Here is an 11,228-nt window from a genome sequence, read left to right on the forward strand (position 1 = left end):
GGCTCTGTTTGGGGAGAAACAGACCTAAAACAAACAGACATGCAGATTAATAGCTAAATGAGATACTTTCAGGTGCTATTTAGTGCTAGGAACAAGATAAAAAATGGTAATACTGAGGAAAGGGACATGTTGAGGCCCACCGACTTAGACAACGGGAGGTCAGGAGAGAGTGTCACGATCTGTTCTGGCAATACCATAGCTGGGTTTTGTTAATAAAGTTTTATTGGCACCCAGCCACACCCATATGTTCACATATTGCTTGTGACTGCTCTCCTGCCCTGAGGGCAGAGGGAAGCAGTTGTAGCAGAAACCATATGGCCTGCAAAGCCGAACATATTTACTATCTGGCCCTTTAGGAAAAGTTTGTTGACCTCCGTCTTATCACTAGACTTTGAAACTTCCTGTTGACATGCCTGGGGTCGGAAGCAAGCAAGAAAGTTACCTAAGACAGGTACTTCTTATAACCTAATCTCTCTTCTCCCATTCCCTTTGAACTTGTAGGTTTGTGCTCTTAAAGACGATTTCATTGGCTTTTTTAGTGAGCTTCCAAAAGGAAATAGAGATATATGTTTCCGACCCACGCAGGTAATGATGATTTTTAAAGAAGTGTCTATGGGTCCATAGAAACGAGTCTTCAGAAAACGCTAAGATGGAAAGTAATTCCCACAGAGAGGAAGTTAAATACACTATATGTCACCAAGGCAGGTGTCTCTTTCTGCTCACATAATGAAGATTTTGTGTATCTGGAGCAAAACGACAACAACGAGAAAGAATTTTTTTTGTTGTTTTCAAATGAAACTAATCATGCGCATTGTCCTTTATTTGGAAATTGTCTTTCACACCCTTTTTGGTTTGTTAAAAAATGTGCTTTCTAAAACAAATGAACCAATAGTAATTCACGCGTGGCAGAGATTTTTTTTAGTCTCTGTCACAAGAAAAACTGACAGCTTAATGCTAGTCCATCTAATTCTTCTGAACTTACACTGATCTATAAATTTAAAAATATTTTAAAAAGGGGGCGCCTGGGTGGCTCAGTCGGTTAAGCGTTCGACTTCGGCTCAGGTCATGATCTCAGTTTGTGGGTTCGAGCCTCACGTGAGGCTCTGTGCTGACAGCTCAGAGCCTGGAGCCTGCTTCAGATTCTGTGTCTCCCTCTCTCTCTCTCTCTCTCTCTCTACCCCTCCCCTGCTGGCACTGTCTCACCTCAAAAATAAATAAAAACATTAAAAAACAAATTTAGAAATTACACTGATCTATAAAATACCAAAGTCTGGGAACCAAAGAATAAGGTGTGATAACAGGACCGTCTGGTGCCGTCTACCATCCACCTCCCTTGCCCCTCCCTAGAGCGCTGTGTTGAGCGGGATTCTGAGGCCCTGTCTGATCTCACAGGAGTGTGTAGTGATCGATTAGTGATGTCTGCTAGTGATCGATTAGTGATGTCTGCTAGTGATCGATTAGTGATGTCTGCATGACTGCAGCAAGCCTCCCCACCTTGCACCTGCCTTCTCTAATGAGCATTATTATCAGCAAATATGCATTTATGGATTCGGTCTTGAGATCCAGGTGCTTCCACGGCCACAGAGCACCCAGCAGACAGGAACCAGCCTACTCACAAACACGCCCTAAGGCAACAAAAGAGGAACCTTCCTCGGCTGTTTGCACCAGCAGAAAACAGCTTGGGGTAAGGACCTCAAAGATGACAGTAAAGACAGAAGCAAGGGTGTCATCATAAGCTAGAGCCTGCTTCCCCACAGCAACCACGTGATGGTGAGTGGGTCTGGCCAATGAGACGGTCCCACCCAAATCAAATATAACACCAGGCGGCACTATGCATACGATTATAAAATTCAAATAGCATCTAAGATCTTTTTTAACCTCTTTCCCCAACGTCTCCCCAAAGGACCGATGCTGGGGGACGGCACCACCCTCTTCCCGGGAGCACACACGTGAGCTAGACAAGATCACAGGAACGATTTTACATACAAGCGGAGGTACCCATGACTGAGAGACAGGGAGGGAAGGAGGGCGGTTTGCTTTGAACAGTCTACCTTTTAGCTTTGCACCGTGTACAGGCAACGCCTATTCAAAGCTAATTTTCAAAAGCTTAAAACCATCACCACTTTCACTTCATGAGGGAAAGGGTATTTGCTGATCACCGAAGGAAAACTAAAAAGGACACGGTCACAGAATAAAGGGCCATCTTTCCCCAGAGAAAAGAGGTGGCACTCTTCTCTGCGTACAGAAACAGAACACACAGCCACAGTTTTGGGTAAATGCAAAAAAAACAAACTTTTCTTTTGCAATGTTACATCGCACGCAATTGTCTTCTTGATAAAAGGTTGTTATGGGGTTGGCGGGGGGGGGGGGCTCTTAGGCGGTAATAGCTTGAAGCAAAACCTCCTCCAATTTATTCCAGCCGATTGCTTTCATCATATCACTGTCTGCAAAACCACCTTCGCCCGTGAACGTGGGGGAACACTGGCGCGAACACCTTCGCTGATCTTTCAGAAGTCTTGGCGATTCGGGGCAAGACTCGGATAATTCAAGTCCCAAGGCTGTAGATCTCTGGCTATTTCTCCCGCCCTCCCGCTGGGGGGCCTGGCGACAGGTCTGAGGTCTAGCCAGCAGGCGTTCGGATGAATACTTATATCTTGAACGAATGTATTAGAAAACAAAACTAAACTCAGCTGCTATCAGGCACTTCTAAGGGCCTATTAAAGTCTCAAAAACAGTCCAAAGCGGACACCCCATCACCCACTGCAGGGAGGAAACGGAAGCTCAGGGCAGTTAAGTGACTTACCTAGGAACACACAGCGTGCGAGAAATAAAGACAAAACTCAGACCCGTCTGAGGCCGAGAGCCAGCCTCACTCACCCAGAAATGAGCTCACATACTGGCTGTTCGCTCAGGTGTTTGCTCCCTTCTCGAATTTTTACTCCCAAGGGGTCCTGAGAGGAGAAAGCCAACTGAAGGCAAGAGGAGGGAGCCAAGGGACACGGGCCTCAAGTGCTACTCGCATCTAGGTCTGGGAGTGGGGACAGGCACCGGCCCACCCTTGGACTTTACAGACCCCTTGTCAGTTGCCTGGTCCGTGTACAGGTGAAACCCACCCTACAGAAATGACTCGGGAGGCCGGGGCGCCGCGGGCCTGGTGAGCACAAAGGGCCTTTTCCTGATACACGTACACATTCGAACTAGGCCAGGCCATCTAGCTCTCTGCCCACCCCGCCCTGAGCCTGGAAACCATCTCTTAAATATTAAAGCGGGTGGCCTCTAAGCTAAGAGATTAAACAAGAGGCAGCCTTCTTATCTCAGGTAGGAGATTTGGAAGCCCTCCTGGTGAGGTTGGAACAAGATCCCTTCAGGAGGTAAACTAATTACCGAGAAAGCTTTCGAGGGTTCGAGGGCGGAGGGGAAGGAGCGACAGCCCCACCCAGCCCAGCCTAATTCCCCCACAGTGATCCAAATAAGGGAATAAATGTACCCGCTGGAACCCGCAGCTGCAAAGGCCCGAGAGGCAGACGAAAGAGGCAAGGGACGGTCGGGCCCATTTCACAGATGGGGCTCCTCAAGTCTCAGAGGGGCACCATGGGACATAGCACTCCCCAAAGACACGCTCGGGAAGCCGCCCAGGGTCCCCCTGCACGACTGGCCTGCCCTCCGCTCTGAAAGGTGATCTAGCAGTGTGCTAGGAGCTGAGAGTTAAAGAGGGAGTTTTGCGAGTCGGTGGTCAAACCGCTGGAGGCTGGAAATCGGCCGGGGGGGGTGGTGCGGGCATCACGGGACTCAACATAGACATCAAAGGCGCTTGTGTTCTCTTGTGTGTCTCTTTTGTGTTTTCCAGGGAACCAGTTTGTACCAGCACCACGTCATGGGAGGTGATAAAAATGCTTCCAGAAAGGTTTCAGTTCACCTCCTGGCTTTTCCGCAATGAGCCTGGGGCCTTGGCGAGTTATCTATCCCTCTGGGCCTCAGTTTCCTCATCTGTAAGACAGTTGAAGCTGGTAACTATGTCATAGGGTATGTGAGGATTAAATGGCGGGGGGGGGGGTGTGGGATGGGTGGCTTAACACAGGCCTAGCTGGTGCTTAATCAATGCTAGCTTTCCTAGCAATTAAAGTAATAATATGGGGTGGGGGGGGGTGGGGGGGCGCCTGGCTGGCTCAGTCGGCAGAGCAAGCAACTCTTAATCTCAGGGTCTTGAGTTCAAGCCCCACACTGGGCGTGGAGCCTACTTAAAATATAATAATAATAATAATACGTTCATTGGTTTCCTTCTCCCCGCAATTTCTTTTTCCTGCCCAGATTAGGGCCATCCTCTCCCTCTGGAGCCCCACATGCGGGGATACCATGCGATGAAGGCAGCGTGAGGTAACCAGAAGAATTTAAACTTCAGAACCCAAAGTTCTGAGCCACTTACCAGCCGGGCCACCTACCAGCCGCAGGAGCTCGGGCAAGTCACGTGACTCCTGGCATCCGATGGTCCCTCCTGAGTACAGGCAGGAGGACGACACCTATCGAGAGTCGGCCCGGTTATATGAGCCAAATGGAAAGCACAGAGCAGGGGCGCACCATCTGGCATGATACAGGATGATGTCAACCTCGGGATCACTGTCACGCCTGTCGCCCCCAGCCGATGTGCGCTTGCAAGGGCGACGGCTGTGCCCGGCACACAGTAGGTGCTCGGGGACTTTCAATGGAAAGAAATCAATCGCCTGGGTCAACAGCTCTCCCAGGAGGCCAGCAGCGGGACCAAGGTGCCCTCGAGAGGAGCCAGAGGGATCCCTGCTCACCTGGGCCGTGTTCCTCACCAGCCTGGGTGGCATCCCAGGACCTGAGCCGTCATTCTCATCGCTAAGTCACAGCTAAGAGGTACACAGAGACCGGCTGGGCTGGTTTTATAGTTATAACCCCCGCTCCCCCGGAGAAACACACTGTCGCATCTAGGCACGTGTGCCCAGGCCCTTCCTGCCCCCACCCCCCCTCCCCACCCCCAGGAGAACGCGGTGGCTTCCCAGCTCTGGGAGTCCTGCCCACCCTGCAAGGCTCAGCTCAGGTATCTCTTCCCTTAAAGAGGAAGGAACACCGCCGGGTTGGAGACACATGGACTGTTGACACGTCTACATTCCCTGCCCTAGGCTAAGTAAGACACAGGCTTCAGACACACAGACCTAGTTCCAAATCCACTCTGGGTGACTTTAGGCAAATCATTGGACCATGCAGAGGCTTGACTTCTTGAAAAACTGCCCTGAGCTATTGCAGGCATTAAATAACCCCCCCCCAAAAAAGAGGGGCGTACTAAGTAAGCCACAGTGCCTGGTACTTAGCCAGCCCTTGATAAATGATAAATGATGACTGTTATTTTTACTGAAGATAAGTCCCATTTTCTCCACCTACCTCCCAACACACACGCACGCACACACACACACACACACACACACCCCTTAAACACAGGGCATATATTTGTTCGGAACTGGCTGGCGATACAAGGCAGTGAAAGGTTTGCCTCTGGGACAGAGAATCGCACACTGGGAACAAATGACGATGAAGGAATCAGCCGGAGCGTTCTGGAGGTGAGGGAGGCCAACTTGCTGGGGTAACAACGATTCGTCGGCTCCAGACAAGATGGAGCTCTCAACCATCAGGCTTCTAAACTTCCCCGAGTCCCCGTTTCCTCGTCTGTGAGACACGTCACAAGGTTGCAGGAGCAACGCTGACCCAAGCCTCATAAAGCACTGGGGCACAGGAGGGATGAAAAATGTCAACCTGGGGGCGCCCGGGTGGCTCAGCCGGTGAAGCGTCCGACTGTTGATTTCCGCTCAGATCTCAGGATCGTGAGATCGAGCCCCGCGTCGGGCTCTGCGCCGTGGAGCCTGCTTGAGATTCTTCCCTCTCCCTCCCTCTGCTCCTCCCCCACCTCTAAAAAAATTGTCTTTTTAAATGTTAGCCTTTGTCAGTACAAATGCTACAAGCGGTAATAAACCCCAGGGAGTGAAGGGCTAAGGAGAAAGAACAGCTGAAATAAAACCCTGTCCCCCCCACCCCACCCCCACCCCGGGCCTTCCTTCTGTCCTGAAACAATAGGGCTTCATCTCCCCCTCCAACTCCTCCACGGTAAGCTGCCCAGGGCTGTTTGCGAGCTCCCCGGATGCCAGGGGTCGAGACCCGTGTTACTTGACCTCAGTTCGGGGACTCAGCTCCGCCGTGAGCCTCTCCTGCCAGCCTCCAAAAGCCACGAGGATTGGAGAGAGGGGACGTTTCCCAGAACGCCCCACGGAGCTGCACTGGGTCCCACTGGCCAGTCCTGGGCCACATGGCTTCGCGTTCGCCAAGGAAGCCCCGGCAAAGAGACGGGGTTTACCAGGACTGTTTGGAGGCTCACGGTACGTCGGCCCCTGGGGCTGGGCCCACCTTCCCCGGAGAGTAGACCCTGCCACCTTGTTCTCCTTCAACAATGAGATTTTATGAGCAAGCACGAAGGGGAGGAGGGTGGGGACACCCACTGTGATCTTCCCTGGGACGCGCGTGTGGAGAATGGGGAACAGAAGCAGCGATGATCCCGTCCCCTACCCCCCCCCCCAGGAGGTAAAGATCAATCAAGGCCTCAGGGGGGGACCTCCCTGATACCTGCTGTGTGATACCGCGGGAGGGACAGGAGATTCGGACCCTGCCCCTCAAAGAACACTGTAGTCAAGTCCCCGTCACAAGACACACATACATACATGGTGGTCTAAAGGATGGACCGCCCTCCCCGCCCCCCCACCCAATCGCTCCTGGCTGGACCCATTTACTGGATTTCAGCATCCTGGGCCTGAAGAGTGGGCAGGGTGGCCGGGGAGGTGGGGGGGGGGGGAGGCGGAGGTGGAACAGGTGGGGGCGCTCCTGGCAAAGCGCTCAGCCTGAGCAAAGACGGAGAGGAGTTAGTCGTTCTAGAAAATAGCCTCTTTGCCACACGGAAAACGCTTTTATTCAATGTCAGGGTCTGCACTGAAGGCCAGGTACACAGAGGGGTCCCAGTCCCAGTCCTCGGTGAGCTAACGGTCCTTCAGGGACCACATTCCCTGCTAACCCCCTAGTACAGAACCACCCGACCCCCAACACAGAGATACCAGCCGCTGTAAGTCTGCTGTAAGCCAAACTCTGCACCAAGCACTCCACAGCCACAGTTTCCTTTGATTGGTGCAAGCCAACTGGCAGGCACCATGAAGACACACATTGTGCAAATGAGGAAACCGAGGCTCAAGCACCTTAAAGCGGTAGGATGTGAGGGGCACGTCGGTGGAGTGCAAGAATACTCAGCTGCACACATTCTATGAGACCCTGAGCAAGTCCTGTCCCCTCTCTGGGGCCTCAGCCTTCCCATCTGGAAAAGGGACGCGGAGAGCTCTAGGAGCTACAAGCTTCTAAGATGGTTCTCAAACCCTGCTGCGTGTTAGAAACACCTGGGGACCTTCTAAAACTCCGGATGCCCAGGCCGGGTCGCAGGCCGATTAAATTAGAATGGGGGGCGTGGTGGGGGCTGGGGGAAAGCCAGGCGTTGGGGTATTTTTGTTTTGTTAAAGCGTCCAGGTGATTCCAACATGCGGCCACCTTTGGGAACCCCTGATCCGAAGATTCCAATTTCCTGGCCTCCTGGGCTGTTCCTGACATGGCCTGGTATAGAATGAAGGTATTGAGCCAAAAATAAAATTAAATTAAATATCCAGAACAGGCAAATCCATAGAGACTGAAAGCAGATTAGTGGTTGCCAGGGGCTGGGGGGGGGGGGGGGGGGGGGAGAGTTGGAAATTACTGCTTAATGGGTCTGAGTTTCCTTTTGGGGTGATGAAAATGTTCCGGAACTAGAGAGAGGTGTTCGTGGCACAACAACGTGAATGTATTAATGCCATCGAACTGCACACTTCAAAGTGGTTACCATGGCAAATTCTACGTTGCGTCTGTTTTGCCACCATACCCAAAAAAACAAAGAGGATGGAAATAAACGTAAAAATAATGACGTAATTCAGGTAAAAATAGGGTGTCTCTGGGAAGGTCAGGACTTTGCGGTCAAGGGCAGAGCTCGGCCCCCCGGAGGCAGACTCGGGTCCAAAGCCCCACTCCTGCAACTCCCTCCCGGGGTGCTGTGTGACCCCCCCCCCTCCCCGAGCGCGTGACCTCGCCTCTCGGATCCTCTCGCGCGGATCCGGAAGAGGGAGGCGCGAATAGAAAGTGCTCGCAGGGCGCGCTCCAGGCGAGGCGCCCACTCGGAGCCACAGGAGCGCATCGCGGGGGTTTCGGGACACGGGGGACGCGGGCGCCCAGAGAGGGAAGGGGACCGGCGCACAGTCACCCAGCGGGGCAGAGGCCGAGCAGCCGCGCATCCGGGTTCCGGGCCGCACCCCCTCCCTCCCCCCCTGCCCCCCCCCCCCGTCCCCCCCCACCCCCTCCTCCGCGCGGCCCCGGCTCCCGACGCACCTGGTCCCCGGGCGCGGGGCGGGGCTCCAGACCCTCACCTGGCGCTGCCGGGGCCCGCACCCGCCTCCCGCCTTTCATCTCCCCTCCCCGCGGCTCCGGGCGCCGCTTTCCCGACGGGCCGGGTGACGCCAGGGCCTGAGCTCCCGGCTTCCGCGGGGTGCGGGGCGGGCGGGAGCGGCCGCCGCCAGGTGGGGCCGCCGCCAGGTGAGGCCCGCCCGCCGCGCCGCCGCGCCGCCTCCCGGTCTGTGGCGACACCTGGCGGCCGGCCGCGGAGGGGCACAGCCGCCGTGCCGAGGCCCGGCTTCCGTCCCCGGGATCAACTCTCTGGAGCACCTACTATGTGCCGGGGAGGGCTCCAGGTGTCCGCGATTCGCACCGTCCCTGCGCCCCGGGACTTTGCAGACTTGCCCGAAACGAGATGTAAACAAGGAAACCGATGCAGGTTGTATCATTCCTTTGCTCAGATACACGGTAACAAGCGGGGGTGGGACGGCGGGATGCTGTCCCCGCCTGGTCCGTCTAAGCAGACCAAGAAGCTGAGGATCTGTCCCTGGAAGGAGGGTGAAAGTAAACCAAGCATTGGAAGCGGCACATGCAAAGGCCCTGAGGTAGGAAGGCACCCGACTGTTTAAAGCAAAGTGCAAAGGTCAGGAGCTGGAATATAGTGGTTGTGGTATGAGGTAGGCAGAGACCAGATGAGACCCTCGACCTGCTTTCCCAGTTCCTTCCTGGGGGAAGGACCCGCCAAGTGTTACAGAGCGAGGCAGCGACAGCCAAGTGCAGTGTGGACTCCCAGTCCGGGGCTCTCTCCACCACTCCAGGCCAGCCATTTTTGCTACTGGTGTCCAAGGATCCATTCGTTCGTCCAACAGTCATTTCTTGAGCGGCTGTTCTGTGCCAAAGACTGTGCTGAGCCTTAAGCACAGGATGGTAAAGGCATATTCCTCGAGATGCCCCTCCTCTAGCAAGAGCATCGAACCAGACTGGGAAGATTAGAGAAGGCTCCCCCTCCTCCACAAGAGACAGACCCAAAAGAATGAATTTCTAATGGTGGAAATCTGGGACAAGTAGCAGCCCGTAGACAGGATATATCGGCACTCTTCAAAGTATACCTCGCAGGAACACACATTATTTTAATCGATCCCCACCACCACTTTTTTTTGTAGATGTGAAAAATTGGGCCACGGAGAGATTGAGTTGGGATACTGAGCTGGACCCTCCACCGAGATGCCGGAACCTTAGCGGCAGCCTAAGCCTAGAGGATGTGTCTGAGTTATGATCGTCCACCCCGGCTCCAAGACCGAAGAATGGAGACTCTGCTGTCTGCAGGGAGGGTCCTCAGGGTGCAAGGCCCAGGGCAGGCGCTGGAGCTAATGTGACCTCCCACGGTCGCATCACTGGGATCGTTCAGAATTGACTCTTAACCAGCTCCCAAGTCCTCGATTTAGAAACCAAAGAAGGCTCATTAAGGTTGCTGTTCAGATGAATCGCTTCAACCTGGTGTGATAAAGGTCTGCACTGGAGGCGATTTCCGTTTGTGGGCCAGCAGGCAAGGCCATGGGATTCATCCTGCCTGGAGAGGTCTTGATGGCCAAGTAATGGAACTATTCCTCTGACTCTCTGGGCCACTGGTTCCCACACTGTGGCCCTGAAAGAGCAGCTTGCTTTTTTTTTTTTTTTTTTTTTTTTAAAATCACCTGGGGACTCCGTTAAAATGCAGATTCTGAATCTGCAACTCTGGGGTGGGGCCCTGCAGGGGTGTTTGGCCTCCCTCCAGGGGATTATGATGCTTTCTGGAGATTAGGAGCCTCTGGCGGGCAGGCCTCGGGGAGCCTGTACATCTGTGTTTTTGACCAGCGCCCGAGGGAGTGTCTGGAAAGAGCACTTGGGTTGAAATCATTGCTTTTGCTTTTCTCCCAACTTCTCCTTTCTCTTTCTCTTCTCTGGCCTCGGGATCATTCCTGTTTGTTCTCCGGGCAGTTGGGGGGACACCGAAAAGCAACAAGGACAAGTGTGGTCACTAGGGAGATAGCAAGCATCCGTCCCTGTGCCTGGGATCTCCTGGATTTAGCGCTGGAAGTCCCATGTCCCGGAAGACCTTTAAGTCTTGGGCGAATGGGCCCTAACGTGAAATGCTGAGCGTTTCGAATCGTGGCTTCTACAGCCTTTCTTTGCCAGTCCTAATCCCAACCCACCTTTTGTCACCTTCCTCGTGGTCACCTTTATGACTTAGTATTTCTGATCCGCTTTAATTAAGAAAGCTCATCATAAGCGCGATGGTACACATTTAATGTTTATGGCCCCCGGGCTGCGGAATATCATTAAAACGTGACTGTATAGAGGCGCCTGGGTGGCTCAGTCGGTTGAGCGTCGGACTTCGGCTCAGGTCACGATCTCACGGTCCATGAGTTCGAGCCCCGCGTCAGGCTCTGTGCTGACAGCTCAGAGCCTGGAGCCTGTTTCAGATTCTGTGTCTCCCTCTTTCTCTGACCCTCCCCTGTTCATGCTCTCTCTCCGTCTCAAAAATAAATAAACGTTAAAAAAAATTAAAAAAAAACAACTGTATAAAGTCAAAAACGAACATTCTCCGATTCAGCAATTCCCCTCTTAGGAGAAGCTTCCAGAGAAGTTCGAAGAAAGTTCATGGCTACATTGGTTGTAATAGTATGGAAGTTGAATGATCCGTAGGACCACGGATAACTCTATGGTGGTGTTTTCATAATTTTTTTTTAATGTTTATTTATTTTTGAGACAGAGACAAAGCATGAATG

General features: G+C 53.3%; 1 long non-coding RNA gene across 1 annotated transcript; it reads right to left on the bottom strand.

Moving 5' to 3' along the window:
- Window positions 1-2,266: 2,266 nt before the first annotated feature.
- LOC147575310 (uncharacterized) lies at window positions 2,267-8,644 on the bottom strand. The gene is made up of 3 exons (XR_015242252.1): window positions 8,458-8,644; window positions 3,488-3,987; window positions 2,267-2,951 (listed from the first exon to the last, which is right to left on the bottom strand). It is a non-coding gene; the product is annotated as an uncharacterized LOC147575310 (long non-coding RNA).
- Window positions 8,645-11,228: the final 2,584 nt, after the last annotated feature.

Source organism: Puma concolor, chromosome D3 (genome assembly GCF_028749965.1).
Source record: "Puma concolor isolate L17-30 chromosome D3, mPumCon1.1.hap2, whole genome shotgun sequence".
NCBI classification, from domain to species: Eukaryota; Metazoa; Chordata; class Mammalia; order Carnivora; family Felidae; genus Puma; species Puma concolor.